Raw genomic sequence first — 14,514 nt, forward strand, 5'->3', positions numbered from 1 at the left:
CCCCCAACCTGCGTACTTGCTCCTTCAAGGGGAGCGCAACTGGTAAAATCTCCTCATCCCGATTGGCTCTCCTACTGACCAACATTACCTCCGTCTTGTCTGGATTAAGTCTCAGTTTATTAGCCCACATCCAGCCCATCACGGCCTCCAATCCCCGATTCAGGACATCCACCGCCTCCCTAGGATCCGGTGACAAGGAGAGATAGAGCTGAGTGTCATCTGCATATTGCCGACAACTCAGTCCAAGTCTCCGGATGACCTCTCTCAGCGGCTTCATGTAGATGTTAAACAGCATGGGGGACAAGACCGAACCCTGCAGGACCCCACAGGCCAATGGCTACGGGGCCGAGCAGTAGTCCCCCAGCATCACCTTCTGGACCCTCCCCCCAAGAAAGGAACAGAGCCACTACAACACAGTACCTCCAATTCCTATTATCAAGAGGCGGCCCAGAAGGATACCATGGTCGATGGTATCGAATGCTGCTGAGAGGTCCAGCAGAACCAACAGGGACGCACTCCCCCTGTCTAGTTCCCGGCATAGGTCATCCACTAGAGCAACCAAGGCAGTTTCAGTCCCATATCCAGGGTGGAAGCCAGATTGAAAAGGGTCCAGATAATCCATATCATCCAAAACCCTCTGCAGCTGGGACGGCAGCTGCAGAGGATTTGTGTTGGAATTATTGAGGCTCTAGCAGGATCAGCTCTTAGCAGCAATATCTCCTAATTACCACTAGGGGTTTTAGTATACTAGATAGTAGGGATGTGCACAAAACCGGTTCGCCTGGTTCGGATCCAAACCGGGTCGAACCAGGAGGGGGTGGTTTGGTTTTGGTTTTGTCCGAACCACCCCCTGGTTCGGTTCGGATCCAGACCAGTTCAGATCCGGACTGGTTTGGACTGGTTCGGACACCTGAAAATTGGTAGGATGGAAGCTGGCACCCAGGGGTACCTGTCACCCAAACCCCAAAGCAATCGGACACTCGTACGATTTTTTATGAATTTTTGAAAAATATTTTTATTTTTTTCTCAGAGGATATAATGGGACTCGAACCAGGCCATTATTCCTTATTGTGGAGCACCCATGGGTGTCAACAACCATGCAAACCCTGAAGCAATCAGACACCCCTATGATTTTTTATGAATATTTGAAATATTTTTAATTATTTTTCTCATAGAGTATAATGGGACACGAACCAGTCCATATTCCCTATTATGGAGCACCTAGGGGCACAAAAGCGGGGTGGGTGGTAGACAGACCATATTAGAGTGGATTCACGGTGTCTCATTGAAAATCTCAGTTACTATCATAGAATCCACACTCAATACCTCAGAAACAAGAGAACCCTGTACCCCATGGGTTAGAAACCCATGGGGGTGGTTGGCACCCTATGTGCACTACACCACCACTCGCTCTGGGCCACCCCAGCACCCCCCAAGTGCACTTATGGGGCTGCTGAAAGCTCCATTATAACTTATTATGAGGAAAAACCTTAAAGACGCGAAAACTTCAACAATTAACCAAAAATCAGCCCTCTGCCCAAATCCTTTGAAAAAATTCAGGTAGCTTCCTTGCCCACCCTAGGAACTACCACCCACCACACTCCACTCTACGACACACCTTTGCCCCCGACGTGAAGCTATACATTTGCTGACACCTCCATGCTTCTTTATGGAGAAAAATTTAAAGACGCGTAAACTTCAAAAATCACTTAAAAATCACCCCTTTGCCCAATTCCTTTCAAATAATTCTGATAGCTTCCTTGCCCACCCTAGGAACTACCACCCACCACACTCCACTATACGACACCCCTTTCCCCCCGACGTGAAGCTATACATTTGCTGCAATCCTAATTATTCTCTATGAGGAATTCAAAAATAATTTAACAATTCACCAATAATCAGAGGAGTGTCCAATTGCCTTGGGATTTTTGGGGTGGTAGGCACCCCTGTCTGTCTACCACCCTCCCCACTTTTGTGCCCCTAGGTGCTCCAAAATAGGGGATATGGACTGGTTCGGGTCCCATTATACTCTATGGGAAAAATAATTAAAAATATTTCAAATATTCATAAAAAATCATAGGGGTGTCTTATTGCTTCAGGGTTTGTATGGATGTTGGCACCCATGGGTGCTCCACAATAAGGAATAATGGCCTGGTTCGAGTCCCATTATATCCTCTGAGAAAAAAATAAAAATAATTTTCAAAAATTCATAAAAAATCGTACGAGTGTCTGATTGCTTTGGGGTTTGGGTGACAGGTACCCCTGGGTGCCAGCTACCATCCTACCAATTTTCAGGTGTCCAAACCAATCCAAACCGGTCCGAAATGAACCACCCCCGGTTCGGTTTGGATTCGAACCGAACCGGGGGTGGCTCGGTTCGGATCCGAACCTCCGAACCGCCCCCGGTTTGGATCCGAACCAGTTCGCACATCCCTAATAGATAGTGCAGGACTCCTCCCCACTTTGTTCTCCCAGGGTGTCTCAGTCAGTAGTCTCTCCCAGAGCTAGCAGCTGGTTTAGTCTCTCTCCTCCTTTCATCCACAAGCTTAGCTAGAACCAGCTGAATGCTTTCCTTACTTGTTTGTAACTTCTAAATAAACCCTTTACTTGTTTCTTCACACTTACACAACTGTCTCCACACCTCTTGCTTCTCTGAGTTCTCACTATACTGGTTTTACTCTGCTAATAGGAGTTGAACTGCCATTCTCCCCTACAGTTTGGAGGCTCAGGTGGCCATGGGGCTGAGGCGCATTGTTACTAGCTTCAGCTGATACACTAGCTGCACCTTTCCCTAAAAAGTCACACCACACCATAGTCAGTCATGCTCCAGTTACTTCCAGGCCTTTCGTAATGTTTTTGAAGAGTGTTTGGAAATTTCAGTGTTTGGAAACATTTCAATGCTTTGGAAGAGCGTTTGAAAAGTTTAAGTGGAACAAAATACTACCTGGGTTTGATCAGTATATCAACATTGATTTTGATCTGTATATCAAAAGCCCACACCTGACACCTCTGCTGAATGTGATTTAGCAAGGGTCTACCAGTAACACAGCCTTTTTCACTCACTGTGCCAGCACTAGCACAATGGAATGCAATTGCCAGGGAGTTTTATCAGGCCCCTACTCTTCTGGAAAGCCAAGCTCACCCTTTTAAAAAAAAAAGACTTCCATTCTGTAGCTGACAGGATGTGTATGCTCCACTGTGTTATTACTGCTATTTTAATGCTGATTTTGCTCTTGACATGTATTGATCATTTTGTGGTGGTTGTTTTTTAGCCACTTTGAGTTTGAGATAGTTCAATAAGATAAAATTATATAAACAATAATAAATAGTGGCCAAGATCCAGACTAACAAATCACTGGTGCTGCTAATGCTGGTGCTACTGTGACTCTCAAAAATATGTCCCTGAAGACTGTGTAATCCTCAGGGACATATTTTCAGGAGTCACAGCTGACTTTAAAGAAAAGGAAAGAATTAGTGAAAACACCCCTCCCTCATAGGGGTAGTGAAGCATCACTACACCAGTGTTTCATTAGTCGGGGAGCTCATTCACACAATCAAAAACCCAGGTTTGGGAGCTGTGTGTGCTCCCAATTTTTGGTCGTGCAGAACCAAGGTAAGAGGAAAATCAGGGTAGAAGTGATTGTGTGGCAGCATGGTAGGAGGAAAATCTACCTAGGTTTTCCGCTTACCTTGCTAGCACATGACCAAAAGTTGGGAGTACATGCCACTTCCAAACCAGGTAGAACACAGTTTTTGATTGTGTGAATGACTTCTGGATGCTGGCCACTATATTTATATGTCACTTTTCAACTACAACAAAGTTTTCAAAGAAGTTTACATAGCAAAGGTATGAAAAAATGGTCCCCCTGTCTCAAAAGGGCTCACCACCTAAAAAAAGAAACACAAAGGAAACACCAGCAACAGCCACTGGAAAGACACTGAGCCGGGTCTCACGATCGGTGAAACCCGGTTTGGGAAGCACAGCAGGGAGAGCGGGCTAAGCGAACATGCAGGGCATGCTGGCGAGACCCCCGGAGCCGGGAGGCAGCTTTTCACCTCCCCTCTGGGGGTCTCCTCGTGAGTAGCTGAGGCACGGAGCCACGCTCCACAAACCCGGTTTTAGGGAAAGGGTATTTAGGTGGGTTAACCGCCTGGGAGCCACTGGGCTCACTTGCGAGCCCGGTGGCTCCCACCATCAGCCAAAATCGGGCTAGGCTCCCCTAGCCCAATTTTGGCTGATCATGGGAATAGCCCCACTATGCTGGACTGAATAGGCACAGTTGCTCTCCCCCTACTAAATATGAGAGCCACCACTGGCCCTATTAGCAGGGGTTAATATAAATAAGGTATATAAAATGTAAATAATATAATTAATATAATATAATATAATATAATATAATATAATATAATATAATATAATATAATATAATATAATATGATTACTTATAAAGATATTAAAATGTGTCAAATTGTGACTCCAGTTTTTCTTATTTAAAGTTGATAATTTCAGATTAGAATATTGTAGAATAAGTTCACCAACAATAGTTTGACATCAGCATGAGGAAATTTACATGAATTAGACCAGAAACTAGCTTAAGCTGGAAGGTCAGTTTGCAGCCTTCAGCTATAAAATTACATACTTCTAATGAATACCTCAAAGCTGGGTCAAACAGTGGCTCATCTTTCATAAGCCTTACTTGGATACCAAGTGGCATGGTGGAAGGAGCGAGTGTGTGATGCATTGGCGTGAGACTTCTGTCCCACTTCTAGCATTCATAAGCATGTACAGGGCTATTTTCTTTTAAAATGTCTGAATAGGGCTACAGTATCCTGCATATCAGAGAATTATGTGCTAGACTGTCTCTATCAATATCTGGCTTACCCAATTCAGTTGATCAGATACTTGTTTTCAGCTTGATGGACCAAGTAGATAAGAAAATTTGGGAGCACTCTTTTATGCAGAATAAGGCTGCATTCAGACATTGCACAAAACCAGAGTTACAGGTTACAGGCAAACCTGTAACACCAATTTTGTGCAATGTCTGAATGCATGCAACCACAGCCTCATAACCAAACCACAGGGTTTAGTTTACTGAACAAACTGGAATTTGGAGCTGGGATTACTCCTCAGTTTCACCGCTTTACACATCTGTTAGAAGGCGTTGTCATGTTGTCTGCATGCATCCGCTGCTAAAACTGTGGTTACAGGTTATGTGACCAGTGAGAGGTCAGCTTGGAGCAACACCAACAGCGGTTGCGCTCTAGGGCTTACCCAGCACTCCATGGTGTGTTCCCTGACTGAATGCCACGCCCCTCCCTGCACACTTCCGACTTCCTCTGCCTGCCAACAGGCACCTGGACCTGCTGCTCTTATAATTAAAGGGCCAGCAGCACAACCAGAGAGCACTGCTTGAAGTCTGTGATCCTTGCAGCAACGACAGTGGTAGGTGTGTGCTGGACACACTGGACCTATAGAACACCCCCCCACCCACCCTTGTGAGTGATTTCCTGGAGCTGTGAAGTCATGCCCACAGACTGGCACTGTCATGGCTGCATAAGTGGGCAGAACCAAGCTAGGAGGACCAGAAAGTGGGAGGGGAAACTCTAACCTGCCTCTGGAGTTTCCCAGACTGGGAATGGGGGATTGTCCATGATGTGACCCCCCAGTTTAGAATGTTAACTGCAAACTGCAGTTCTAAGCCAGTTCCTGTGATGTCTGAATGTGGCCTTAAGGCTCTCCCTTGCACTCAGTTGGGAAATGGTAGGTAGATTGTTCCTGATGGAGGAGTTCCTGATTTTGGAAAACTGCATGCTAAGAAGCTGAGATAATCAGTTAGGTTACCTCTAGCAGCACATTACTAGCACTTGTTGTAAACCGCCCAGAGATGTAAGTTTTGGGTGGTATAAAGATATGTTTGTTGAATGAATGAATGAAGAAAGTGTTTCTTATTTAACTGTCCTTGTGATTAAAGGACTTACAAAATCAATGTTCAGCTGTGAATAGGACTGGCAGCCTTTGTTTCTGGTAAGGCTTATGTGCTCTTAATAGAGATATGAGAAGCAGAAATCCAACAGGTATGGCTCTATGCCAGGAATTACTAGGGAGTTATTTGCACATGGCTTCAAGCTTCAGGGTAAATGTTGAGCGAAGCCACTTTGAACTACACTCATGGCACTGAGGGAAGCACCCCCTCCCCTCTGCTCTCGGTTTTTGTTTTGAAATAAGTTCACATGGCATGCTCCGTGTTTTCCTTCTAGCCAATGGCGGGCGGGTGGAGGGGAGAGAGCTTCCTAAAGAGTGATATGTGCATTTCTATAGAGAACATCTCTCTTATCATGCTAATGATCCTGCATCAATGCCTCTCCCTGTTTGCACAGTGTTTTCAGAAAAAGTAGCTTAAAGCCAGCATTTTAAAAATCTGGAAATACATCGAGATAAGCTAGAATTCGCATCACAAAGCCCGATTTGTGTGTGGAGTGGGTCCAAAAATCTCAACGCGACATCAGGGTGGGTTCGGCTGGTGTGTGAACGCACACACTGTCCTCTGAAGGAGATTCGGGGTAGAAGCCTTGTGTGTAAAGCCTCTTGCTGAAATTCTGCTTTTCCTTTAGTAAAGGGATCTTTGCAAAAAAGAGCAGTGGAGCGGGGGCAACTTTAATTGTTAATCTATAAATTTATCCTGCAACTCTTGAGATGAGTTACCAAATGCCTTACTTAGTTTGCTTGCACATTATATTAAAAAAAAAAAACAATACCAAACGTTGTGTTTTTCTTTGTTTCTTTTTTAACTCTAAAACTCTCACCAGGGATGGGGCAGGCTTTTTAGTTCCAAATTCTTAGTCTGTAGCAAAAGAATTCACAGCCAAGCTTGCAGCCCCGTGAAAATGAGAAGAGAGAGTGGTTGTTATAATGGAAAGGCTGGCATCACTTCAGCAACTGCATGGCTGCCCAAAAGATGGTGTGGCTGTGAGTTGAAAGTAAGCCTGCCAATTTGCATTCTGTTCCAATAAGGTAAAATGATGGTAAAACATTTGACTGGGTATATATATACATATATATACACACTCATACTCACTTATTCAGACTCCGATGACATACAAATACAAAGCAAATTAAAAACAAATACAAATACAGAAAGGAATATTGAATCCTTTCTGTTTGTATAAAACAGAAGTGGGGTGGCAGGGGGTTGGAATCCATGGTGTAACACAACATCTGTAATCATTTTTCCCGATTCTCAGACTTTACCTTTCCAAAAGAAAGGAAGTGCTGTATGAGCTGTTTGCTGAAGATAGTGAATAGAGGTCTAAATTTAACCAGACTTACAGGCCCAAAACTCAACACCAGGGGCTTAGAACAGCAGCAGCCTGACAGGAGGAAGGGCATTTTCTGTTTGTCTTCCAGCTAGGGCTGATTTTTTGCTAAGCTGTTTGCTATTAAAAAGACCTAGCAGTGGTACTGAAAAATCCATTGCTGCAGAGTCTCTGAACTCTGACACAATGCCAGCCTAAAAGGTAGGCGCAAAGGCAGATTAGAGAGAGGCAAGGGTTTCAGAAGTTTTCATTATTTTGCAAGTTTCAGGGCTTAATTTGAACTGTTCCTTAGGCTCTGCAAGCATTTTCAAAAGAGCTTCCAAAAGGTTGATTATTCTTGGTTGACCCTTCTGTTGGCCTTTCATGAGTACATACTAGCTATGTTTAGTTGGGCATTGCCAGAGGGAAGGGGGGGGGGCAAGAATATATTCATTGGCTCCACCCAATGAATCTCTTCTGCTTAAGCATATACAAGTTTGCACACACAGGCTTTTTTTGCACAATCAGGGTGCACCTTCCCAGCTGAGGTGGGCCTCGCTTCAGCATCAAGGTTCCCTTGTTGTGGTGGGTTTATCTTGTTGTGTGTCCTGAATGGCTGCTTTACTTGACCCCTGATACATTCCAGTGAGAACACAAAGTATCCCTTCTTCCCTTTAGTCATTTGATTCAAGTCTGATTTCAAAAATGATGACCTTCTTACCTATAACTCTTTCATGTCGGGCATCCTTTGCAGCCCTTGTTCGCAGCGGCTTAGGCTCCAGCCTCAGAATTCAGGCCATTGAGCACACTTCCTCACAGGCGCCTGTTTGCACCACAGGCCGCCTATTATGATGCCCTTGCCCCTTTAGGTCCTTGGATCCTGGAGCTCCCACTCGCTGGGCAGCTTTCACCAGACTGGCCCCTCATCATTGGACATCCAGTCTTTATATACAGTCAAGATCTCACTGATAGTTTCGCGAGAGTCCCCGGTTTCTCTGGGACCCTCATGAGATCTCCAGGCCTCACGAGATCTCGGTGTGAGATCTCATGAGCCTGCTCCCGGGTCTCGTGAGATTTCGCCATTTGAGCCTGACACTTTGTTGGGCTCAGACGGGGGGCAGGAGTTGCTGTCCGGGCTTGCCTGGGGTTTCATCATGGCATCTGGGGATAATGGGGTAGCCTCTGAATGCCAAGGGAGGAGTCCGTAGTCGCCGCCCACCGCCTGTGGTGGGCAGGCCAAGGCAACAGGACCCTGACACCCAAAGAGTTCGTTCTCACAACTAGTGCTACCCAGGTAGGGCAGCACTAGGCCGGTCATGAGAACCACCAAGATCAGGACAGATCCCAGTGTTCATCTGCCAGGTAGCCCAAGTTTTCTACCTGAGCTAAAAGTGAGGTAGAAGGGCACATGCATGCCCTCCGACCTCACTGCTCGGCTGTGTGGAAGCTTGGGTCATGTGGAAGCCGGGCGGAAGGAGTGCCCAACACCAGGGAGCTCCCCCAATACACCACGCTCCTCATGCAATACATTGTGGGATGCTGGAGGATGCAGCCTCCCACCCCCTCACTGCTCCAGCATCGCTTGCTCACCAGCCATGTGGGTGCGATCCTGGAGCCATGTGGATTGTGTGGGTAAAGATAGGCTGTGTCCTTCCTTCTTCCCCCAGCCCTGCCAAAAATAGCCATGGTCATGGTCAAGAGGTTATTGTGAACCAGACGCTTTTCGGATATAGTAGCTATATGGCTGCTATCTGCATCTCAGATATAAGGATTAGTGAAGGAATGTATATCTCCATGAAAGGGGTAAATGATTAGATATCTAAGTTGCAGTAACAAAACATCAAAAGTAGGAACAAACAAGGTACTGATTCTCTGTTAATAGAACTGGAATGCTGATTATGAAAAACCTTATGATGTAAGAGTGTAACTCCACATGGAGAATCGAGTTGCTTTTCAGCACCTCAGCTGACCCTTTGCAGTTTGTAAGCAAGGCTGTGGTAAGATTTTGAATTAAGAACTAAATTCCTTGGAATTATATATTGTAGTGATCAGCCACCCCTCCCCTAAAGAGTTTACCAGAAGTGAAACCTGTCCTGACTGACAGGCTGATGAACTCCAGGGCTCAGCCAATCAGCATGCCAACTAGGTGGGTTCTAGATAGCCATTGGAAGGAAGCAGAGGCTCCTTGTTAGAAGGAGCTGGCTGGAGGAGCAGAGGAGGACATGTGGCCATGATGTTGGGTTGCAGGAAAATGTCTCTGCAAGTCCTGGAAAGCCAGGAGGGCAGGAAGCTTGAGTCCTCTACCATGGTTTGGTGAGTTCAAGAAAAAAAAGCCAGGGCTTTTGGCTTCAGGGAGTTAATCTAGTGGAAAGTCTGTGTAGTCAGATTTCACATTAGACTTTCAGTTTCTTTTGTGTTTGTTTGGTATATCCCTGATACTGCTCCCCGTTCAGCGGGGTGAAGCCTCACAGTGAGAGGAGGTCGGTACCTGGCCCTTCGCCCTAGTGTGGGATGGCCCTCACTAGGAGGTGGCCACCACACGGGAGGAGTACATGCACTCTGATTAGTTAGGACCTCATTGCAAATTTGTTATCTGCTGTACATTAATAAAGTGGCCCTTATTTACTCCAACTAAGCATGTCCTATCTTATAAGAGAGGACTATTGAAGATAAATGGTGACAGCGGTTACAGGACTGTCACGCTTGTATGTCTGAACCATAGATAAGATGGCTCCATTATTATGGGAGTTTGATGAGACACAGGAGAGTACCTTATTTGAAGGTCCCTTCCTCCGACACCCTCCCTTTTTTTGGTTTAACAGTACAGATAAAAATAAGCCATTGGTGCTTGCTGTTTCTGTAGTGTGAGCAGGCTATGGGGCTCCCAGGCACTCTCACGCTTTCAGGAGCGGTTTCTCAGCAGCTGCAACCAGGCAGGCAGAAAGGTTGTCAGCGTCTTCATCTAGAATATCTGTGGAGGAGGAGCCTTGGCTTGGGGTCCCTGGGTACAAAGGGTGATTTCTGCTCACACTCTTCGAAAGTGTTACACAGCTCAGCAGCATGAACATAGAGACACTGTTCAGTCTGTGTGGGAGAAAGTTCACCCTCAGAAGCTGGGAGCTGCAACGCAGTTAATTTGCTTTTCCTTCCCTTGCAGCCGATTTGCATTCCAAAGCAAAGGCGTTTGTTCTGCCGGCAGAGCTCCTTTCCCTTGGGTGGCAGCAGGGACTACATTCTGTCTGTGACCTAAGTGAGAAGATTCCCCTGCCTGCCTTTAGTTTCCTCTCTGTCCTACTGGCACAATGATCTCACAGGAAAGCTGTAAAGCAGCCTCCCATTCACCCCCATTCACCCTCAACCCAAAGAAAGAGACAGTAGAGATATTCAGAAAAAGAGGGGGCTGTTCCCTTTCCTGCCGTAGTGAATTATCTTTTACAAACAGAACTCTTAATTGAGTTTTCCATGTACAGTCATTCCTGATTTTATTGCCTCAGGTAACAGTTGGATTTTTTTTCTTCCTAAGAAGTACAGTAACAGAACTTCATTTTGATAAATGAAAACCCAGACATTGTACTTTGGATACAATGGCTGACATGATCTGCAGCTAAGTTTGCCAAAATTGTGTCGGCTGAAATCGGGACGAGGGAACCAAGAGTGGGCCAAAGGACAGGGGCGGCTCATGAACTCACCTCCGGGGGGGCGGCAGGTGGCTTCTTTAACTGTAAACGGAGCCGGTGCTCCGTGCCGCCCAGCAGCCCCCACGGCGGGGAATTGCCTCTGCCACTCACCTGGATGCTGGCGGGGGCTCGCCTCCACGGGAGCCAGGTGAGTGGCGGAGGCGATTCCCCACCGCGAGGGCTGCTGGGCGGCACGGAGCACCGGCTCCGTTTACAGTTAAAGAAGCCGCCCGCTGCCCCCCCCGGAGGTGAGTTCATGAGCTGTTCCTGCCAAAGGATCTGACGGTGGGGGCATCTAGGGGTGGGGCTTGTTTTGGACCTAGGTGGCAACCTCCAGGTGCGCTTACCTGGTGGTGGTGACCACCACCATGGTGGCTGGCTGGCTGGCTGCTGTGTGGTGGCAGAGCAGGGACAGCGGTGAGAGCTCTCCCGCCTCCCAAAGGATGTGAAGTCTGGCTGGGGCTCAGGGTGGGCACGCTGGCGACAGGCGTGCTGAGGCAGGAGGTGAGACTAGGAGAGAAGGTGGTGAAAGAGTCCTTTACCCAGACACACCTTCCTCCCAAATGAAGCCAGTCAGGCCAATTTCAGGCCTCTGCGCACAAGTGCAGCAAACTGGGCATGGAGGGGGAAAGGAGTGATTATTGTGTCTCTCCTCGCCCTTCAAAAGCCTTGTCCACTGGTATAAATCTGTTCCTGAGGGCTGCAGAACAAATCACCCCCTCCGCGTGTGGTCCACTCCACACATGGTCACTCACTGCAGGGATGCTGAAGGCCCCTTTTGTCACCAAAGGGTTACGGATGATGTCAGCTTTAAAGAGTAGATTTGCCCAAATGTGCTTTCTTTCTTTCTTCCAAAGAATTTGGTTTTTTGTAGAATGGGGGAGGGGGCTCAGACAAGGGTAGGTTTCATGTGTGGCATTAGGAGCAAACGAGTGTTGGAAGAGAGGCAAGGACTGGAGGCCACGGAGATGAGATGAGAGCAATGTGTAGTATGCAGGATGCTTGATTACTATAGGCCTGGGCAGAAGAAGTCTAGAGTTTGAGCCTTCAGCAGACAATGCTGGTGCATAACCATGAGGGCTAACCAAGAAATGCTCTTTTTAACATGAAAGCAGAACTCTTTAGGATTCTGTGTCTACCATCAGAAAGGTCAGTCACTGTGAGAAACAGTGCCACTGCTATGTGAAGAAGGTTAGTTTGGCTGAGTGAAAACCAGGAGTGTAGCTATAATTGAGCAGATGGGTTCAAAGAACCCAGCCCTCCCCCCACATCCTGAGGGCCCCCCAGATCCACCCCTCCCTGTTTTCATCATTATCTCCCTCATTCCTAGGGGCCGCCAGGGAAAGGGGTAAAGACGGGCCCCCTTTCTCCTAGCTAGGCCCATGGTGAAAATTTCACAAAGGGCCTAATGACAGGCAGTAGGGCTGCCCTTAGAGAGCCCTGGCAGAGTGCAGGGCCTCGGGCAAATCAGCCAGTGTGGGGGCCCCTTCCAGTTAATTCTAATGGGAGTTAAAAGAGTGGGTCCCGGGACGGTCACCCTGCCTGCCATGCCCTAAGGACAAACCTGACAGGCAGTTCCATGTGCTGAAGGGAAACTGTGGATACAGGAGATTCTGTGTCAGAGTAGCTAGTACTGAGGGGACTGGAGGAGAGATGCAAGGAGGCAAGAAGAGGGTGGAGAAAAGCCTGACACAGGACTTTGGAAGGGTGTTTATGCTGTTGTGGGAAAGGGCATAGCACGGAATTCCCTTCATTTTCAGGTTGGTGCTTAAAAATGAGCAACCACAACAAGAGGAGTTCCTCTTCCCATCCCCCCTTCCCATTTTACACAACTCTGATGATCAACATTTGATGTACAAAATTAAATAGGTAATTCCTAGGCACTGGCACATGATTTTCCACACACACACCTCTTTGATAATCCTCTCTAATAAAACGCTTGGTGTCCGTCCGTGGACAGACACCAAGCGTGCGTTCGTGCCTGGCCTGTTCTGGGCATGCGCGCAGCGCATGTCCTGAACAGAGCAAGGGAGGCACGAACGGCAGGACCCGGCGGCCATGTTGGGGCTGGGAGAAGGAGAAGTGGCCGCTGCCCACGCCAGGAGGAGAGTGCGGGCGAGGCGGCGGCGGAGCCACGGCCACAGGTGGCAGTGGCCGCGGCGGGGCAACTGGCGGTGGGAGTGTGGGTGAGGCGGCGGCGGGACCAGAAGCGGCCGCCGCAAACAAAGGAGAGAGGCGGTGGGGGAAGAGGCGGCGGGGAAGCCGGCCGAGGTGGTGGCGGAGCTGCCGCCGAGGCCTGGAGCCACTGGTAAAGCTGGGCGGGGGGGAAACCTTGGGGCCCTAGCCCGATCCCACCATTCCCATCCCCCCCATATTACTAAGGGCCAAATTGGCCCTAAAAAATGCCGCCGCAGACGCCGCTGCCGAACCGCCCTCCCAGCTGCCCGATCCCACCATTTCTACAGGAAAGAGGAGCTCGCTAGCAATGCTCCTCTCTCTGCAAAGGCTCTTCTCAAACTGGCGCTTTGAGCGGAAAGGACGCCCTTTCCGCTCAAAGCGCCAGTTTGAGAAGAGCCTTTGCAGAGAGAGAAGCTCTGCTAGCGAGCTGCTCTTTCCTGTAGAAATGGTGGGATCGGGCAGCTGGGAGGGCGGTTCGGCGGCGGTGTCCGAGGCGGCAGGGGCTGAAGGCATTACTAGCGCCCGTTTTTCAACGGACTGAAATTCACTTGTGATGAAATAAGATCTGTCTTCTTTATTTTTTATTTCTCTGTGTAAACTGCTTTGGAAACGTTTGTTGAAAAGCAGTATATAAATATTTGTTGTTTGTGTATTTTTTAAAATCAGATGTGCTTTTGGTGTAGGAAAATCATAGTCTGAAGTAACCCTGAGACACCTTCTTCTAGAGAACAGCTAAGCCTGAGAAGGAGTGATAAAAGAATCTTGAATGACTGGCTACCATAAAGGAGATTTGGTTTAAGTTCTCTTGTACAGAGAAACCACTTCCTCTAGCAATAAGAGAGGAAACCTTTTGATTAATTTAGAGTCTGGCTCTAAGAGCACATTTATTCTGATTACTTCATGCTGTTGGACCATAAAATAAAACAAGAAAAGAAATCCTTAGTAAAATATATGTTACTGTATATAGTGCAGTATGCAACTGATTATACATTAGTTAGTATGTACAGTGTCCAGAGGTGTATCTAGGGAAAATAGTGCTTAGGGCAAGCACTGAAATTGTGCCTCCTGTCCAAACATCTGACACCCATCTTTCAGATAACTTTACCATAATATCAGCTGAAAAATACAAGTCAAGCTCGTTAATCTTTTAATCTTTCAAAAACTATTTAGCAGGGGACGTAACCAGACCAAAAAATGCTGGAAAACTACAAATTTCAGTATGCTGGGGCTCATGAAATACCCAAATACTATGTGGAGGTATACTTGGAAAACTAAACAGAAGTGCCTGTCTAATTCTCTACTATTCATTGTAGCATCACTATTACATAAGTTTTAAAAATAAATGGAGAATTTGACTTTTCCCAGA

This window comes from Hemicordylus capensis, chromosome 1 (assembly GCF_027244095.1).
Source record: "Hemicordylus capensis ecotype Gifberg chromosome 1, rHemCap1.1.pri, whole genome shotgun sequence".
NCBI classification, from domain to species: Eukaryota; Metazoa; Chordata; class Lepidosauria; order Squamata; family Cordylidae; genus Hemicordylus; species Hemicordylus capensis.